At 31.1% G+C, this 19798-nt stretch overlaps 1 long non-coding RNA gene across 1 annotated transcript in view; it reads left to right on the forward strand.

Annotated features, from left to right (window-relative positions):
- The first annotated feature begins 17035 nt into the window (after nucleotides 1-17035).
- Nucleotides 17036-19798, forward strand: part of LOC123657355 — a 58159-nt gene continuing 55396 nt past the window's right edge. Inside the window, exon 1 of the long non-coding RNA XR_006743694.1 lies at nucleotides 17036-17118. This is a non-coding gene — a long non-coding RNA (uncharacterized LOC123657355). The remainder of the gene's footprint in view (nucleotides 17119-19798) is intronic.

Raw genomic sequence — 19798 nt, forward strand, 5'->3', positions numbered from 1 at the left:
TATTATATTATTAGTATAGTGATCTTCAAATGAAATTTTTAAATTAACTGATCATTAAATTAAATTTGATATTTTATTCGACAAATAACCGTCATGAGGAACAAACGTTGCAGCGTCGCGGCACGCAGAGGTGCCACCAGAGCTAGTGCGCAGTTCAAAGGAAAATGAACGTTATCTCAACGTAGTAAAGAATATAATAATATTCTATTCATTCTTTGAACAATTCAACCCATAAGGTTTTGAATTTAAAATAAAGAAAATTTATCGCTCGGAACGGAAAACAGTAACCTCAAGTTGCTGCTGAAAACATTTTCAAATTTCCATTTCAGTTAACTATTTATTCAGTATTGCAAACAATATATTATTTCTCTGTCTCTTCTCTGTCTCTGCCTTTATATAAATCTACACATCTAATCTATATCAAATAAAAACCTAGATTTGTAAGACTAATGTGAATCTTGTAAAACAATATAAACAAGATTTTTGGGGTATCAATAAAAAATTATTAAAATTAATTAATTATATACTTATTTAAATAAAAACAAATTTTAATTTCAATTTTTCATTTCTTTAAAACGTAAAGTGTAAAAAGAATTTATGTTTAAATAATAATAGATAAAATAGAAATCAATATAACTTGTCCACTTCAAAATGCATTCGTAGCCTTTAAAATATCATTGAATTTAATAGAATTAATGTATTATGATGAGAAGCTAACCATGAATACTTACTGGTAGAGTCTGAAGTGGGAGCAATGACAGCAACTATCAGCAACACGGTGAACGCCCACCGTAACAATCTGGGTGGCCACTGCAACAATTAAAAAAATAATTTGTTAGATATATGTATAACCATGTATAGAGAATTTTTGGAGTATTTTTTTACGCGCGCTTGACTTGGAGAGTAAGCTGGTAAACGCGTGACGAGAGCGCTACGAAAATTGTAATCGGATGAGGCGAACGGAAGTTGAGAGGGAGATATAAGTGAAAGACAAGTGAAGATAGAAAAAAGAGAGAGTTACGTTTCGTGTATTACTGTAGGAGCTAAATAATTTTTAATTAACGTTTTTTTACGTAAGTTTGATTGAATTTTGTTTTATTGGCTTAAATTGCATTTATAACCATTTATTGATTACGTAAATAAATTAAAAATATATATTTTTTAAATTATGTTACTTGTTCATCCAGGCCTGAAACTGAACTCGGACATACCCTCCAGCTCCCCCGGGATGGAGGCATCCGTTAGGGATTTCCTCTGGGTCAACAAAAAAAAAAGGCCTGAAACTGAACTGAGGATGTCACAGGCGGAGACAATCGATCTATTAATTTACACAAATTTTTCGACTGCACCGGAAAAGTAAAAAGAGAGTTTAAATGGTTTCTTTTAAACAAAAGGAATTCAATTTCACCATAGAAATGTGAACCTTTTCAGTATATTTTTATATAAAATTCTTGTACATAAATATACATTATTTCCATAAACGAGTCCGCTGTAAATCAGGCTGTTCGGGTCTCAGCTACAGGCTATGAATAATGCAAGACTGTATCGGGATATTAAAGGACCACCTGGGTGTGTTATATTAATTTTACTGGCTAAAAATTGTGTTTGTATTACAATAAAACTTCTTATATCTTGAACTAACTGAATACAAAAAATTGTGTACATTTTTATACATTTGTAAGTAAAATTGTTCGAATTTCAAAAGAGAAATTTCCTTTTCTTGAGAATCATCTAATATATTAAATTCTCGTGTCGCGGTGTTTGTAGTTAAACTCCTCCGAAACGGCTTGACTGATTCTCATGAAATTTTGTGTGCACACTTCAGCCTATCGCAGTCCACTGCTGGACATAGGCCTCCCCAAGTTCGCGCACAGACATCCCGGTCTTCCGCAATCCTTATCCAGCCTACACCGGCAATCTTACGTAGATCGTCGGTCCAACGGGCTGGAGGACGTCCCACACTGTGTTTGGCAAGACGCCGTCTCCACTCTAGGACCCGTCTACTCTAACGGCCATCGGTCCTGCGACACAGATGACCAGCCCACTGCCACTTCAACTTGCTAATTCTGTGGGCTATGTCGGTTACTTTCGTTCTCTCGCGGATAGTCTCATTTCTAATCCTATCTTTAAGAGAGACCCCAAGCATAGCCCGTTCCATTGCACGTTGAGCGACTTTAAACTTGTGGACCAGTCCCTTCGTCAGTGTCCACGTGTCGGCTCCGTATGTTAACACAGGCAGGACGCATTGCTCGAAAACTTTTGTCTTGAAGCATTGCAGAATCTTCGAAGTGAAGACTCGACGGAGTCTGCCAAACGCCGCCCAGCCCAACCGAATTCTCCTATCGGCCTCCTTCTCGAAGTTGTTGAAATTTTGTGTGGATATTGGATATGTCTGAGAATCGAACAACATCTATTTTTCATTACCCTAAGTTATAGGGGGGGGGGGGTTGATGGGGATAAAATATATGACAAAACAACGTTTGCGGAACCAGCTAGTAATTTTGTATTTCTCTCTCTACTTCTTTACATAATAATAATTTTCGTTGTGTACAATCGCACACTGTACACTGTGTACGTTTCAGATGAAATTGAACAGATGGTATTACTTGCAGTGCTAGAATATTGTTTGTTATTTTATTTTGTATTTTTATTTAATAAAATGGGACTACGAATTCATTGCGATTAAATAATTCAATTACGATGCGATTAAATATTTCAAATACGATCTAAGTGAGATTGCCGGTGTAGGCTGGATGAGGATTGCGGAAAACCGGAATGTGTGGCGCGAACTTGGGGAGGTTGTCCAGCAGTGGACTGCAATAGGCTGAGCTGACTGACTGACTGACTGACGAATTCATTTATTTAATTTAAATATAAATAAATTAAAATTATTTTCCAATCTATCAGTATTAATTATGAACTCTGAAATAATTATGTATTTTTCCGTAATTAATTAATATAACTATTTCCGCAATTAAAATAAGTATTTTCAAAAGCCTGTAGTGAGTATATCTGTCTGTCTGTTAATACTATTCTTACGAAAATATACACATGTTACATAATATAGCCCATTCTAGGCAAGTATCCAGGTATAATTTTACATCGTCGCCTGTTAGTCACAAGTATGAAGTTGTAGAAGATAACCCAATTAACTGGATTAAGAGCGAATTTTTAATTTCAGAGATCGTGCTTGACGAGGGTTCAAGAGACGTTTTTTTTTTTAATTCATTGGGATATGGAAAGTGGACTTGTAAATTATAGTATTCTATATGTACACCTGGTTGGTTGTTTGTGACTATACGTGTTTATTTCATTGTGTTTTAAGACATGTATAATAATTAGAATAATCAAACAACTTTTTCGAACTTTATCGCCCCTGACCGTGGTTGCTGTAAAGTATCCGAAACGTCGGGGATTTAAAAAAGTTAATAAATCGCGCTAAAATTCGAAATTGTTTTTTTCATTATAATGAATGAATTTCGCGTGAAAATTAGAAACCAATATGCTAAATACTTTTTCTTTTTTTATACAAACACTGGGTTGAAATCCACTTCTAAGATCAGATGCTATTGTTGATCAAAAATCTTGAAATGTCTTGTTCTATTGTTGCCTGTCTTTAATTTTACAAAAAATTTGAAAAATAATTAGGCACCGGTAAAGTTAGTATAGTTAAGGAGAAATTAATAGAAAGATCTTATCAATAAAACGTTAAAGTTATGTATCCTGGTAGAGTATCAGTAAACAAAAGTGCGTGTTCAATCTAACTTAATTTATAAAATAAATTCAAAGAAGTTATTTGTTGTTATTAAAAGTCTCATGTTGACGGATAATGTTTCGGGTAAACGTAATTACAATACGGATAACGGATAAATTTTTATCCGGTTACTTAAAAAGGTTATCAAGGGATACTCGAGAAAAGGTATCTCGATACACAATATCTAATATTATAAACGGATATTACGTCACGTTTTCACGATCGATCAGTGATTTTGTTTTTAATAAACTGAAGTAGGGCACATCGGGGAATATCCTGCTCAAAATCTGGAGCAGCCCGACTGGGGACCTTGACCTTAAAGAAGATCACAGCTAACGAGTACGGTGGTAAGAGCTCGTGGGGAGAATGTGATGGGGTTATAAGTTACGGTAATCGCTTACCATCAGGTGAGCCGTACGTTTGTTTGCCGAACTAACCATACTAGCCCATTGACATAGGCTTCTTTCTCAATGTAAGAGAAGGAATGGAGCTTAATACAAGTTTAAAGGTTGTGTAAACGACTTGTACTCAATGAATCTCAGTAGGGCGACATTTCGCCAACCGAAAATACAGTATCTAATTTATTATATACTTGACAACATGATAGATTTTTCTATTTTGCACAAAGAGTCAAACAACTGTAGGTAAAATAATGGTTACGTTGTTTTAATTTTTCAATTATAATAGTCAATGAATTACTTGAAAACAAAAACAAAATGATTTCTCCATCTGTATAATTATGTTTAAAAAAAACTAGCAGTAATATTTTACGCACGTGAGAAATTCCACGTGAACTAAACTTTAACTAAATTTAAGCAGGTAACAGATTTTTATCCTTAAAGCAAATGTGTCGAGTACGAATTTCAGGAATAGTTTCGTTACTACGTATAGAACAAGTTAGTTTGTTAGAGGACTGTTACACAAAATTCGGTTACAGAATTTTTAACGCGCGTTCGGAGTAAAAGTTTATTTTTCTACTTTTATTTTTTAGGTAAATGGGTTTAGTTGAAAGTTTTTTGTAATCGTTTTAAGTGTTCATTGAATTCTCGATGGAGTTTCATTAAGTACAGTTTGGTCTTCGGTAGGCGTATGTAAAAATGTAAGTAGTTTTAAAAATATAGTAAGGCGATTTTTTATATTTAGTAATAATATATACATAATTGATTTTTATTTTTAATAATAATTGATGAATTTTAATTTAATGAAAATATGACTAAATGGAAAATATTTTTATGAATGTTAAGTTGATTAAATGTAATATGTACGATTTTATTTTTGTGTTACCCACACATTAGGAATTCTAAACATTTTCCTTATCGAGGGGATAATCGATTATTAAGGAGTAAGCTCGAAAAAAAAGGACTTTAATTGACATCAACAAGTATCTATTACAACGTAGATAGTCAAAATTCACTAACAAAATACAGTAGAATTGAAAACATCCTCCTGTTTTTGAAGTCGTTAAAATGAATCATTGTTTTCATATTAAAATATTATGCGTAAATATATTGTTTTATAGATTTAAGTTAAAGCAGAAGGTACGGATAATTTCGGCAATGACACATAATATTGTGAAGAAATCTAGATTACAATCTGCGAAATTTTCTCTTCGACATTGAATCTGAATTTATTATTTACTTATTTATTCTGACTTTCTCAACATATGACAAATAAAACAAGTAATTAAAATAATATATAAATATATTATTATTTATATTTAATATATAATAATATTTATATAAATAATAACTTTCTGATTGCATCCTTGTCTCTTTAATCACGTGACTTTCTTGTGAAAGAATTTTAAAAATTAGTCCTACTTTTTTCAGTGGATTTTCATTGATAAAAAATCAAATGGTTATTTTTTATGATATTAGTATCGGTATTAATAGCAATCTTAATTATAACAATCCATTAAGGATGAAGGTTTTATGATAGGTATTAGAGTAATAGCAGTAGAAACATCTGGATAACATTTAATCTCTTAAGGTTTCGTTAAATGCGAGCTATATCTCAATTCCAAGGTACTGACAGCAAAATATATTTTTTTAATTTTTTTTTTTGTATAATGGGTGGCCAGTAATGAGGTATTATCAAAAATAATTTGTATATCTTATAAAACCTTTTAGGTTAAAGCCTTTTGTTAATTATTGTTTAATTTTTCTATATATTTGTGTCGTCTCCTGTAAGGAGAAATGAAATGTTACTTTCAGGTTATATTTTATATTTTTTTGTTTCCTAATAAAAAAAACTTAATATTTCTTTTTTTACATGATATCAGTTTCATTGGAAAAAAAATTGTATTTATAAAGTTAACGGAAAACGTGTTATCAATTATACATTTATAATTGTATTGTGTAATTAAACACAGGTTTATCTAACAGCTTCATTACTTTAAACGCTAGGATACTAAAAATGAAAAGGTTATTTTAGGGTTAGCGGTAGTTACACCGTTAAGTTTTACGATGAACTCATGATGATTAGGAATTAAGCCTGTTTCAAAGCACTTAACGATAAAATGCAAATTTTAATCTGCATAAACCAATTTAATCTTAGCTGTTAATCATAACAATTATTGCTTGCTAGTTGTGCCCGCGACTTCGTTTGCGTGGAATTTAACAAAAACATCATAGTTTAATTTGCAACTATAAAGTGAAAAATAAAAAAATAATAAAAATAGCCTAAGTTACTCCTTATTACATCAGCTATCTGCCAGTGAAAGTCTCATCAAAATCGGTTTAGCCGTTTCAGAGATAAAAGTTGTAAAAAATAATGTTATTTCGGTATATACACAGTGTGCATGCAGTAAAAATAGATAAGAGTTGTTCTATGAAATAATTACTTTTTACGAGTTAAGATTTTTTCTCTGATTTTAAACCCACTCAACAACAGATTAAAATCACTTAACTTTATTAAGCACTCAGAACTGTCAATCTTCTCTCTTTCTAATTAGTCGCGTGTAGGATAAATATAAAGCACAATGTTTGAACAAAAGGCACAGGCAGTGGAGCTCGTCGATATTCTTTACTATGATAGAAAAACAGATCGAATATCTTCATTAATTACTATATTTTCATCATTAGCTTCGCGGTAAACTAAATAAAACGATAACCGAATGTGGCTAAAACTTTATTGCTCGACCTGCTCCAGTATCTATACTGGAATAAGGACAAGTCCCGAGGCATTTTTAATTTAAAATCACAACAATGGGTTCGCGGCCACAAAAAAAAGTAATTAAAAACGCAAAGGTTCATAATCTTTCCTAAGATTAAAATACCCAGGAATCTTTTCACAGTGAGCCTTAATGAAACACTACTCGCGACACTAACGTACTGATTTGATATCTTTTAAAAGAACTCGTTTGTAATAAATTCTTTTAAAAGAAACTTTCTTTTGACTGACTTTAAGTGCGTCTCTTTGTAGTTCGCTGAATACTATTAATATCATGTTTTAGAAGTGATTTTACAGTTGATTTGTTTATTTATGTTATATATGTATGTTTTATTTTGCATCTTCAAACTTATTTTAGTATTGAGCAAATATTTTTGTTTCCAAAAAGTTTCCAAATCAAAGCCAAAAAAATAAATCAGTTAAAATAAAAAAAATAATAATAATAAATACGCTTTAGGGTCAATGTCAGCGTGTGTTTGTTTATTTTATTAGGAACGAGGATTTGTTCTATAATTGTTTAGAGGTCAGAAGTGTTATAGATATTGTCTAGTATTTTTTAATTTTTATTTTTCACAAACGCTAACAAGATACAAACTTTCATAGAAATCAATTATTTAATATCACCTAATGCATCTATACAAATTAGTAAAATTTGAGTGTCTGTTTGTAATATTTAAATAACCGCTTTTTACTAAATTCATATATATGTAAACACGGAATATATCGGTCTGTCTGTCTGTTTGCTTTGGCTAATCTCTAAAACGGTTGGACCAATTTTGACGGGACTTACACTAACAGAGAGCTGACGTAATAAGGAGTAACTTGGGTTACTTTTATTTTAGTTTTTTTTTTGTTTTATGAATGCGAACTGAACAATAACTGTTTTGTTAAATTCCACGCGGACTAAGTCGCGGGCACAGCTAGTCTGACAATAAAAATTTTTTTCAAGCTTGTAGCTCAAAAAATGAAACACTAAAATTGTGAGAACCCTTCGACCTCTTTTAATCTGGCCCTATTGAAAAATCCGTTCTTAGCAGACGTCCACTAACTACTTCCTTGTTAAATATCATTTTGCGGCATGCGGTTTTTGAGATTTCGTGAGAAGTGAATGAGTCATCGATTTAATATATATAGATTATCCCATTATATTATTTATAAATTATTTTTAAGTTCAGTATCATTGACGTACAATACGTTTGTTGAATCAATACGATGAATTGAATAATATAATTTTATAAATTATTAAATAAAGTTTTTTTCTTAATTACTGCTATTTCAAAAAGAGTCTTATTATACAATAGTTAACTTGTAAATTTAATATTCATCGATTAAAAAATTAAAGAATTGATTTAAAATGTTACTTCGTTTGTTTAATCGTAAGCGATACTGAATCGAGTAAAAAATTTTTTTTGCACGATAACTAATGCCTTTGTTAATCAAGAAACCTCTATAAAAATATGTGGGTAACCTTGAGGTATTAATTGGCGACTCTAAGACAAAAGTATTGGACGTAATCATCTCTAATTATTATGTAACAGAGTACTCTCTAGGAATATGCCTGTGGTTGCATAATTAATGTGGTCCTATACTCTGAGCTAGGATACTTCGATGATTGACACTTTTAATATAAGTTAACGTAGTAATTAAGTGGAAATATAATGAAATAACTTTAAAATATTTTTATTAACTTTTAAATTTATAATAAAATGATGAAACGTATAAAAATACAACACAAGTCAATGTAAAATATAAATTATTGAGAACTATAAAAAAATTTTTTTTTTTTTCAAGATATAAAAACGAAATGAGGTCTTATATTATTTTAAGGTAAAAAGTTCATATAAGTGTGGGTATGCCACAGATTATACTCATTATTATAATTTATACTGGCGATAGTATTTACATATTGTTTTCTAATGTTTACGCGAATTTCACTCATTATAATAGTATTTGTAGTGACTAATTTTATGTGAAAATGCTCTGGGTCTTCACTCTTGGCAAACAAAAGTTTACCTTTGCTAAAAAAAGTTACGAAAATCAACCAAGAAGCCACAAAAAAAAACTTAACTAACCGTTAGCACGAATCTCATCATAAAAATTATTTCAAACTAAATGGCCTTTACCACATGCACAAATGCGATTTTGTGCATGTGGTAACGGCCATGTTTTCTTTTTTTCTTTTTTTTACATAAATACACAGGTTCGTCTGTTTCTATGGTAATCAACTTAATGCTTGTGTTACAGGTAACAGCCGAATGTTATAACTATATTTTTTTATAAATATACATAGAAATAATACATATATAAATATATAAATACAAATATTATACCCAGACTCGGACCGAAATCGTATCCGCAACTGGCACAGAAAGTAGGGCACTACAAACTGCGTCAACGGGCTATTCTATTTATATTATTAAAACATATTTACATAAAAAATATAAAAAATGTTTAAATGGAAATTCCTTTAAATCATTTTAAATGTGCCTATGCGCAGTGCGCCGTTAACGTTATTATATCACGCATGCGCAAGGCCAAATGAAAGGAAAAGGAGTGGACTCGAGCTGTAGATTAGCGCGAATTCAGAGAATTCTTAGCTGTCAATTTTTTTTTGTGTATATAACTAGGTCGGCAAACAAGCGTACGGCTCAACTGATGGTAAGTGATTACCGTAGCTTATGGACATCTGCAACACCAGAGGCATCACAAGCGCGTTGCTGAACCTATCTCCAATTCCCCCCCAGAAGCACTGGTCACTTTACTTACCAAGAGAAACACAACACTGCTTGAAAACAGTATTATTTAGCTGTGATTTAAAATTCTCTATCTATATACACAATACTTTTTAAATTAAATTAAATAGATGTATTTATAGACGTACTTCTTTCCCATTCTCCAGATGTTATATAAAATAATTAAATGTGTTTTTTATTAAAGAAAATAATAGTAAATTTATGTGTAATAATAAATTCACGAGTTGACAAAGTCGTTGTAAATGATAATATTTATTTGATTTTAATATAATATTTTTAAAGACATCGTGGTGGATTAGGCTCTCATCCTTCTCCTACATGGGGAAAGTGGCCTATGCCCAGCAGTGGGATATTGGTATCAGTCAGTACCTGAAGCGTATAAGCGTAGATCTTAAAAGTACTAAAAATAATAGATACTTTTTAAAATAAGCTTATGAAATGAGAAGCCAGTACTATTGGATCACGAAACTAAAAGTTATGTTTCTGTTGAAAAGCTTAAATAAATTTTGAATTTAAAGGTCTCTTACAAATACACTTTATAGCTCAATACTGTCTCGTTAAATAAAGTCAATAGTTAGCAGAAAGAAGAAAAAATCTTGAACATTTATATTTTGTTATCACGCCATTTTGTTTGTCAGCTGTCATTCAATTATATTTCCTGTTACGCTTGATCGATTGTTTGTCTCGTGTATTGTTATTTTAATATCGACCAGTAATTCATAATATATTTCATACATTTTTTATTACTAATCTCTCTATCTTCATAGAAAAATTTTGATTCTAAGGCGACGTTGCAGGCATCATGGTCGCGTTAATATCGGGATTTAAATTAGTATCGCGGTAATTCCCGTAAAATAAAAAGTCACAGTGTCAGTCAAAGCTTAATAACTTATATTCATAGAACATTAATATGGATTTTTTTTTTTTTTTGTTATAACAAATGATTGATACTTCTTCTAGTTCGTTCTTCTAATCTTCGAAGTTATTATCTTTAAATAATTAAATTATTATTTGAAATCGGCAATAGAAACAGACAAATTGCTGATTTATTTACACGCGTGATTTCCATTTAATAGTATATAATTCTTTGTATAGATTATAATGTAGTGTAATTTTTATGAAGTTATTAATTTGCATAAATGTTAAAATGTTTAATTATTTTAAGGTACACAATTACTAATAGTCTCTCATTTTAAAATTTATTTAATTTATGGTTTTTATGATACGGAAACTTGTCTGTTTAACATGTTGATTTGAATCTAAAATTACAGAGACGTTGACGTGAGTAAAGCATTTAGACGTCGTAATACATCCTCCTCATGTTCCTATTCTTCTTTTCGCACGCTTAACTTGGGAGGTAAGCTGGTAAATGCGCGACGAGAGTGTTACAAAAAGTGTAATCGAGCGATGGAAACGGACGTTAAGAGGGAGATATAAGTTAGTGAAGATAGAAAAAGAGCGAGTTATGTTTCATAAGTTTTACTTCAGTCGTATGGTCAAAAGTACATTCGTTTTTTATTATTATGTAAATATTTAATATTATTTCTGTTTTTATAAGTTAAGTTTATGCTATGTTTATTTTCTTTATGATTTTAGGAGAATTTTTACTAGCTAACAATTTTTTTTAGCTTTGCATATTTTCTAAAAGAATGAATATTATTATTAAGAAAACACGTTTTAATAGCCCTGTTTTAATATTAAAAAATTTGTACAGGTAATATTTTATTATGAAGAAGTTATATATTAATTGTTATTTATTTATTTTATAACAAAAATTAGTAGGCATAGTCAAGAATCAAATATAATTGTAAATTCTGAAATTATATTTCTCTGTAGTTTCATTGTTCTGTGTCCGAGTATTAGATAAGGTCACTACTGTCGGTTAGACCTTTACGAACCGCTGGACATATGTTAATTTATCTCAATACTATAAAGTATTTGTTAACTTAGTATAATATTTATAGACCCGTTTCTATAACTTACGAACAATTAGTTTTGATTACGATCCATTTTCGAAATTGAACGAATCGTAAATAGAACGGTTTTTTTAACCGACTTCCAAAAAAGGAGGAGGTTCTCAATTCGACTGTATTTTTTATTTTATTTTTTTTTATTTTTTTTTTTATGTATGTTACATCAGAACTTTTGACTGGGTGGAGCGATTTCGACAAATTTTCTTTTAATCGAAAGGTGGTGTGTGCCAATTGGTCCCATTTAAATTTATTTGAGATCTAACAACTACTTTTCGAGCTATATCTAATAATGCGTTTTTACTTGACGCTTTTTTCGTCGACCTACGTTGTATTATACCGCATAACTTTCTACTGGATGTACCGATTTTGATAATTCTTTTTTCGTTGGAAAGGAGATATCCCAAGTTTAGTACCATGATAAGGAAACCAGGATCTGATGATGGGATCCTAGAGAAATCGAGGGAAACTCTTGAAAATCCGCAATAACTTTTTACTAGGTGTACGGATTTTGATAATTCTTTTTTTGTTGGAAAGAAGATATCCCTAGTTTAGTACCATGATAAGGAAACCAGGATCTGATGATGGGATCCCAGAGAAATCGAGGGAAATTCTTGAAAATCCGCAATAACTTTTTATTAGGTGTACCGATTTTAATGATTTTTAATTTAATCGAAAGCCGATGTTTATCGTGTGGTCACATTTAAATTTCATCGAGATCTGATAACTACTTTTTGAGTAATCTTTGATAATGCGTTGTTACTTGACTATTTTTTCGTCGATCTACGTTGTATTACTCGTCGATGTAATTGAAGTCGGTTTTTTTTTCGTTTGCGAGCAAACACAATTATTTATTGTATACACTAACCAGCTTAAGAAAATGTTATTGTTCTTGTATTCTATTTTATAACGTTTTCTGAGATAATTCAAACCTAAAATAAACTTTATTTAAGTAGGCTTTTGTTAGAACTTTTGAAATTTTACTTTATAAGTCTGTCGTGTCATTTCCACGTGACAGATTCACAGCTCGGAGTGTAGACTCCGTTGAGGTCTTAACGACTTATTTAATACTCGTATCATTATAATACTGTTTAAATAGTATCATCAGCTAACTTGCAAGAAATTGTATGCTGCTTGTTATTGTAATACCATATATATTAATTTAACATTTATCTTACCTTGACTTTTGGTGTCAAATTTTAAACTTTTTGACCAATTTTGATAAACGACTGATGACGAAATTTCCTATGTTAAGGATTCCGAATGTTTTAAAACGGTTGCATGTACCATATAAAATTTCAACAAATTTCTTATAAAAGAAAAATTTAGGAACCAAATTAATTTCAGTCAGTGAAAGTTATATTTTAGTTTAGGATGACTGTTCTACCTATAATTTACACAAACATTGTTTAATATATACTGTAACTTAGGGCAAACAAATTTTAGTGTACTACAGAAGTTAGTCTATATAAATGATTTTTCTTTTAGTCATTGTATCCGAAAAAGAATAAAAAAATGAGTGCGTACAAAGTACACATGTCAGAAGTGAAACTTCTTTGGCAAACTAATTTAAAAAAAAATCGAAAAAAAAAACAAAAACTCCACCAACGTCACGCGGTGTTCCCAGACGGTCACCCATCCAAAGACTGACCGCACCTGACGTTGCTTAACTTCGGTGATCGGGCGAGAACCGCTGTATTCGACGCGCTATGGACGTTTAAAATTCGTGACGCCGTAACGCGTTTGATCCGTAAAAATTTTACCCATAATGCACCTAAAAAAGTTTCACTTTCAAAAAAATCGACGCGATTTACATCGAAAGGTAATACAAAGAAGGCCAGTAAAACAGTCAAATTAAATACGCATTATTATGAGCGATAACTAATAAAAGATATTATCAGATCTAATCGGGACCACATGACAAGCACATTCTTTCAATTAACAAAAGAATCATCAAATTTGTATTAGATCAGTAAAAAGTTTTGACGTACAGATAAAAAATACAGTCGAATTGAGAACCTTCTCCTTTTTGTCCGTTAAAAAAATTACATTCACCGTGTCAGAAAATACGCCTCACATCGGTCATAAATCACAGTATCGCATCACGCGATATAAATTCAGAATACATCATCAAAAGTAATATTGTAGTTCAGATTTACCAATTTATCTTCATTACACGTCAGGGAATGATACATCAAATAATTTAATAGCAACAGGTACGAATCACTGTTTTAATATTAATATACTTGTTTTTGAAGGGAACTGACTAAACCGTTAGCGCAGTTTGTAGCGACCCTTCTTTTTGCTTTTGGAGCTGCGGGTCCGATTCCTCTTTATGGGTGTTATTTATACATTTTTTTTTATATATAAGTATTATTTATATTTATTTATCGTAAAATAATATCTAGTTATATCAGCCGCCTTTTATCTATGACATAAGAATTTTATTTATTTATTTATCATTGATTATAATCTATTCATTATGAAGCTTTAACAGTAAATTTTCCATAGAATAACAATTACTCTGTATGGTATCGGCGATCACGTGGCTTTTACCGCTTTGATAAAATAATAATAATAAATAGTTTTTATTTTTAACATAATGTGTGTGTACTTATGTATGCACGTAAGAAGTTATACTTCATTGGCTAGCTAACTTCACGTTGCTTACTTCGGGGTTTAGGATGTCGGTTTTTAGTAATGGTCAAAAGAAGTATAACTTCAAAAAGCATAAATTGATATTTGCTTTTCGTATCGGTAATAGCTGGAATATCATTATACCTTGCTACATATAAAAGCGCTAAAAGTTATTATATTTACAACGTCAATCTTTGCGATGACTTGCGAACCTCGGCGTACAGTACGTGTGTGATGAATAGATTTCATAATAAACTTTCCAAATAAAATTAGTTGACAAGTCATGCGAAAAGCTTTATAAATAAAATTGAATGTAAAGTAAATAATTATTTATTGGAGGTACTTCATTCATCGCTAAGTATATAATTTTATATACATTTTAGAAAATAATGTGTAATCAAGAAATAGTATACAATTTTTTGAAAAGGATTACAATTTTGTTGAATATTACCTTTGAAAACCGCGATCGGGTGAAAATTTCTATGTGTTCTCATTGACTAAATAAATCATTCACACTCAAAAATTCCAGTAGGATTTTTTAATGGGTCGGGAATCGAGATACACAATACACAAGTACAAACACCCAGACCACGACAAACATCTATATGGCTAATACAAATGTCTGAGGTGTTCGGGGATCGAATACGCGAACACCAGCGCAACAGCCAGTGCTGTGACCGTCATTAGTTGACAAGCTTTACTTTGCTTTATTATACATGCATTATAACTTAATAAAATTAAACTTTTAGGAACTTATTTTTTTTAATTATAAAAAATGACAATGTAATTTGAACCATAAGTAGATTTATTTTACGTATTTCGAAGATGATCCTTGGTTTCTCGTTAACCTAAATTTGACAGTATTTGATGAGGGTTGTCATGCAATATAAAGGAAATAATTTAACTGAAGTAGGGCACAGTAGGAGATACCATCCCTTAAAATCTGGAGCAGTCCGACTAAGGAAGTACTTCGAACTTACAGTAGATCACAGCTAAATAACTGTGCTAATAATGCTGTGTGGTTACGGCGTCAAAGAATATAGCCACCCCCTCTCTCCCCGTTGGTGTCGTAAGAGGCGACTAAGGGATAACATAGTTCCACTACTATCTTGGAACTTAAAAAGCCGACCGATGGCGGGATAACCATCCAACTGGTGGTCTTGAAATACACATGCCGAAGACGGGCAGCAGCGTCTTCGGTACGACAAAACCAGCCCTGCGGTCACCAACCCGCCTGCCCAGCGTGGCGACTATGGGCAAAACACACGAGTTCACGCCATTTTCGGCGTTACGTTGTTTTTGAAAAAATATAAATATATAATTAGAATATTAAAAACAAAAATTTAAAACGCAATCAAAAAAATTAATTATACCTTTTTATGAATAGAATTTTTATATTACTTATAAATAAAGCGACGTCAAAATTCTTATCTAAATACTAAAATAAATACATAGTTCAATTTCTTATTTTTTTACCAAGAACACCTTCTACGTGAATCGTTTGAAATTCCAAAATGTATCTTTCATTAAAGTTTTAAAACAAGCTTTCAGATCCAGTCGGCGAAATAACATTAGATTGTTCAGCAAACAAATTTTCAATGACCTTGTTTGTTCAGCGTGACCCAAAACTAAAGTTAGTGACAGCGACTTAAAAACTTGCAAAACTATCGATAAAGTTAAAAAATATAATTCTTAAATTTTATACATTATGTATTTATGAAATCGATATGACCTATAAAATTGTGTAATAATACGATTTAAAAAGTATTTGTAGTGCTTTTTTGTTATTTCTTAAATAAATTTTAAAATATAATGCATATAATATATATGTATCCACTTTGAATGTTTATTTAACTTATAATTTTAGATTTTTACCCAAGAATAAATACTTTTAAATGTTCAATGAACCTATAATTTAAGTGGCCGTGATAAGAAATACCAAAAGCTAACGAGGTCAGTGCATGGTCAGCGTTCATTTTGAATGAAAATCGTGTATTTTGTATAAAGTCTCGCAAAAACTGGAGTTGCTTGACGGATTTAAATTATTTTATTATTATTTTTTATTTGTATCAAAACTTTGTGTTACTTACATTGCTGCTGTTACGTGTGCTATGCCCGAATGTTTTATGAAAGAAATAGTTCGCCTTTTTGTTTTATACGGCTACGTTGGCAAACAAGCGAACGGAACACCTACTCGTAATGGTAAGCGAATACCGTAGCTTATAGACGCTTGCAAGACCTTTAGCATTGCAAGCGCGTTAGCGACACTATCCCTGACCCTTTCCCTCTCTGGTCACCTTATTCTCCACAGGAATACAAAACTAATTGAGAACCATATTATTTAGCTATGATCTTCTGTAAGGTTGAGGTATTTCCCCAGTCTTGCTGCTGCAGATTTTGAGCTGGATTTATCCTGCTGTACCTCCTCAATACACTTTCTATCGATGAGATCGCTTTTTTTGTGTTTTTCTATATTTTTATATACAAAATGTTCATGTCTTTTTATTATTATTCGCATATTGGTATGTCGATGTCGGTTTGACTATTAAACAGTTTTTATTTTACCGTCTTAAAGTTATTTCAAACATTAAATATAAATCATCGATACTTATTTTAAAAAACTTTATCTCATATTTTTAATAACATTTCTGTCACTATAAAACTATATGGTCATAAAGGTTGCAATCGACTGTTCGAGTCATTCGTCTCACTCGAAATCCAAGGTTTGGAAAAAGACAGCCGATGTTTTCCAAGTAGGTTCTGTGACATGTAATAACATTTGTCCAGTGGCAAACCAGTTGTGTACTTGTCGCTATATGAAGAAGTAATCAAGGTAAACGTAAAGTAACTTGATATTTTTTTATTTATTTATATATGTTTATATGGCACATGAGTAAGAAAACTTAACACTGTGTTCGTAAAAAATTTAATAACAGAAATACAGATATATATAAAATTCATATTCATATATATTTTATTATATTTTTTATTATGTATTGTAAATTTTATAAACGATAATAATAATAAAAAATACTACTAAATATATTTTTAAGTATTCAATTTGTTTTAAAACTTTTAACTAAACCAACAACCTGCTAACATTTTAAATTTAACTTCAATTTAATCGTAACCTTATGAGAAAGCCCATTATAATGAGTGTGCTTTTGACCACACGACTGAAGTAAAACTTACAAAACGTAACTCTCTCACTTTTTCTATCTTCACAAACTTATATCTCCCTCTCAACTTCCGTTCGTATCACCCAATCACACTTTTTGTAACGCTCTCGTTACGCATTCACCAGCTAAGTTTTACTCCAAAAATATGTACGAATTTATATAATTATAATCTAATTTTATTACCAACTTATTTTTAAATATTTATTTAAATATATTAATCAAATTTACATTTTTGTACATTATTTAGTAGTTAAAACTTTTTTTACTATTTGATAAATCACAAATAAATTTATAAGTGAACTTATTCAAGAAAAAAAGGCCATAAATTACACTCGGGTTTAGTTTACTTATAACAGGTTATAGTAACGACAACTTTTTTTTTACTCTTACAATAATTTTTGTCATTAAAATAACAATAAAAAAAAAACTGGCTGTTTGTATCATAGCTGTTCGAACATTTAATTTTAAATTTAAAATACGCCTAACTAACTGAGAAGGTCAAAGATGAAATAAACATTAAACTAGACTTACGTCGTAGGTTTATAATATGCGTCGTTACTTTTATTCGACAGATATTGTATATTCAGATTCAAAATACCATAACTTCGTACACGGCTATAAAAGTTTCTAAGAAACGATAGGCGTCCTTTGTCATACGAAAAAGAAATTTAAAATTTGACGTGTATTAAGTTATATTGACGCGTTTAAATTGATAATTTACTCGTTCGGTTGGTCTAAATATATATTTTTGTAAATCAACCTGCTGTGTGGTTACGGCAGTAAAGAATATAGTCATCCACTCTCTTTCCGTGGGTGACTAAGGGATAATACAGTTCCACTACCACTTGGACCTTGAAACGCCGACCGATGGCGGGATAACCATCCAACTGCTGGCTTTGAAATACATAGGCCGAAGACAGGCAGCAGCGTCTTCCGTGTGTCAAAGCCAGCCCTGCGGTCACCAACCTGCTTGCCCAGCGTGGTGACTATCGTCATCACACACGAATCCACACCATTTTTGGGGCGAACTTGTGGAGGCCTTGGTCCAGCAGTGGACTGTGATAGGCTGAAGTGAATGCAACCTCCGTTTCTTTCAATAAACATTTTCTGTCGAAGTTATATGTCAAATAAAAATACCAAAAATAATTTGATTATTAAAAAACTACGAATATAATACTATAAATATTTACGTAGTTCAACGAAAATTTTGTTTCTTTTTTTTATGTCTAGAGCAACAAGTTCAATAAAAGTATATATTTTTCCAACGCTCAGTCTGATAAATAAGGTCCAAGCTTACATTAAGCGCGTCACGATGTCACAATAACCTTGAAGGTCAATAGATTTGAAATTTCCTTTTAATCTAAAACAGCAATATTTATATCATAATATAAAAACAAACTAATAAAACAAATTAGAACTCACGTTTCGAAACGCTTAATCTATTAAAGCTCTACTATTAATCATGTAATGTTACAAATATAAAGATTGTATCGTAATTACAAATTGTATCATTCATCTGAATCACTGTTTTTGTTAGCAATATAATCTCGTTCGCCTGTTAAATATACATTAACATAGTTTTCAAGGTTCAAAGCACATTTCTAAAGGTCACTTCGGTTCTATGTTTATTAAACGAGTGAATATTTAGCTAATAAAAAGGATATTTTTGATTAAAAAAGACACAGATAAAAACAATTACTAAAAAGGTATTTTCAAAGTATCGATATTTGAAATTAGCTTTTTTGTACATCACTATATGTTGCTCAAAGTATTGCTAAATGGATTTGGCTATTTAAGGATAATTAAGAATTAGCTTAGCTCTGTCAATTTAAGCTATTCAGAGATGCTCAAATGGGTCTATTTTGTGTTATTCTGTAGTTGATTTGAAAGTTTGACCCAAATCGACGGAAATTATAATGAGGGTTGGAAAATACATTTTATTGATGCTGACAACATTTTTATGTTTATTATTTGACAAGTATTTCTAAAATTATATTGTACTCCTACGTTTTTTAAGAATACGAATAGTATAGAATTAATTTGTCAGCATAATAAGTCATATTTTTCGTACGTTTTACATTTAATGTTGTAACTTTTTTTTATTGTTTGCAGCATACTGAAAAACGAAATTTACAGAGATACAACAGAGTCATACTTATTGTGTCACTTTTTTAGTTTATATCTGCCGTTACTATAGACCAACCCACCTGCCCAGTCACCAACCCGCCTGCCCAGTGTGAAGGGAAAAACACACGAGTTCACGCCATTTTTGGCGCGAACTTGTGGAAGCCTATGTCCAGCAGTGGACTGCGATATGCTGATGTGTGTGTGTTT

Source organism: Melitaea cinxia, chromosome 10, assembly GCF_905220565.1.
Source record: "Melitaea cinxia chromosome 10, ilMelCinx1.1, whole genome shotgun sequence".
Lineage (NCBI taxonomy): Eukaryota > Metazoa > Arthropoda > Insecta > Lepidoptera > Nymphalidae > Melitaea > Melitaea cinxia.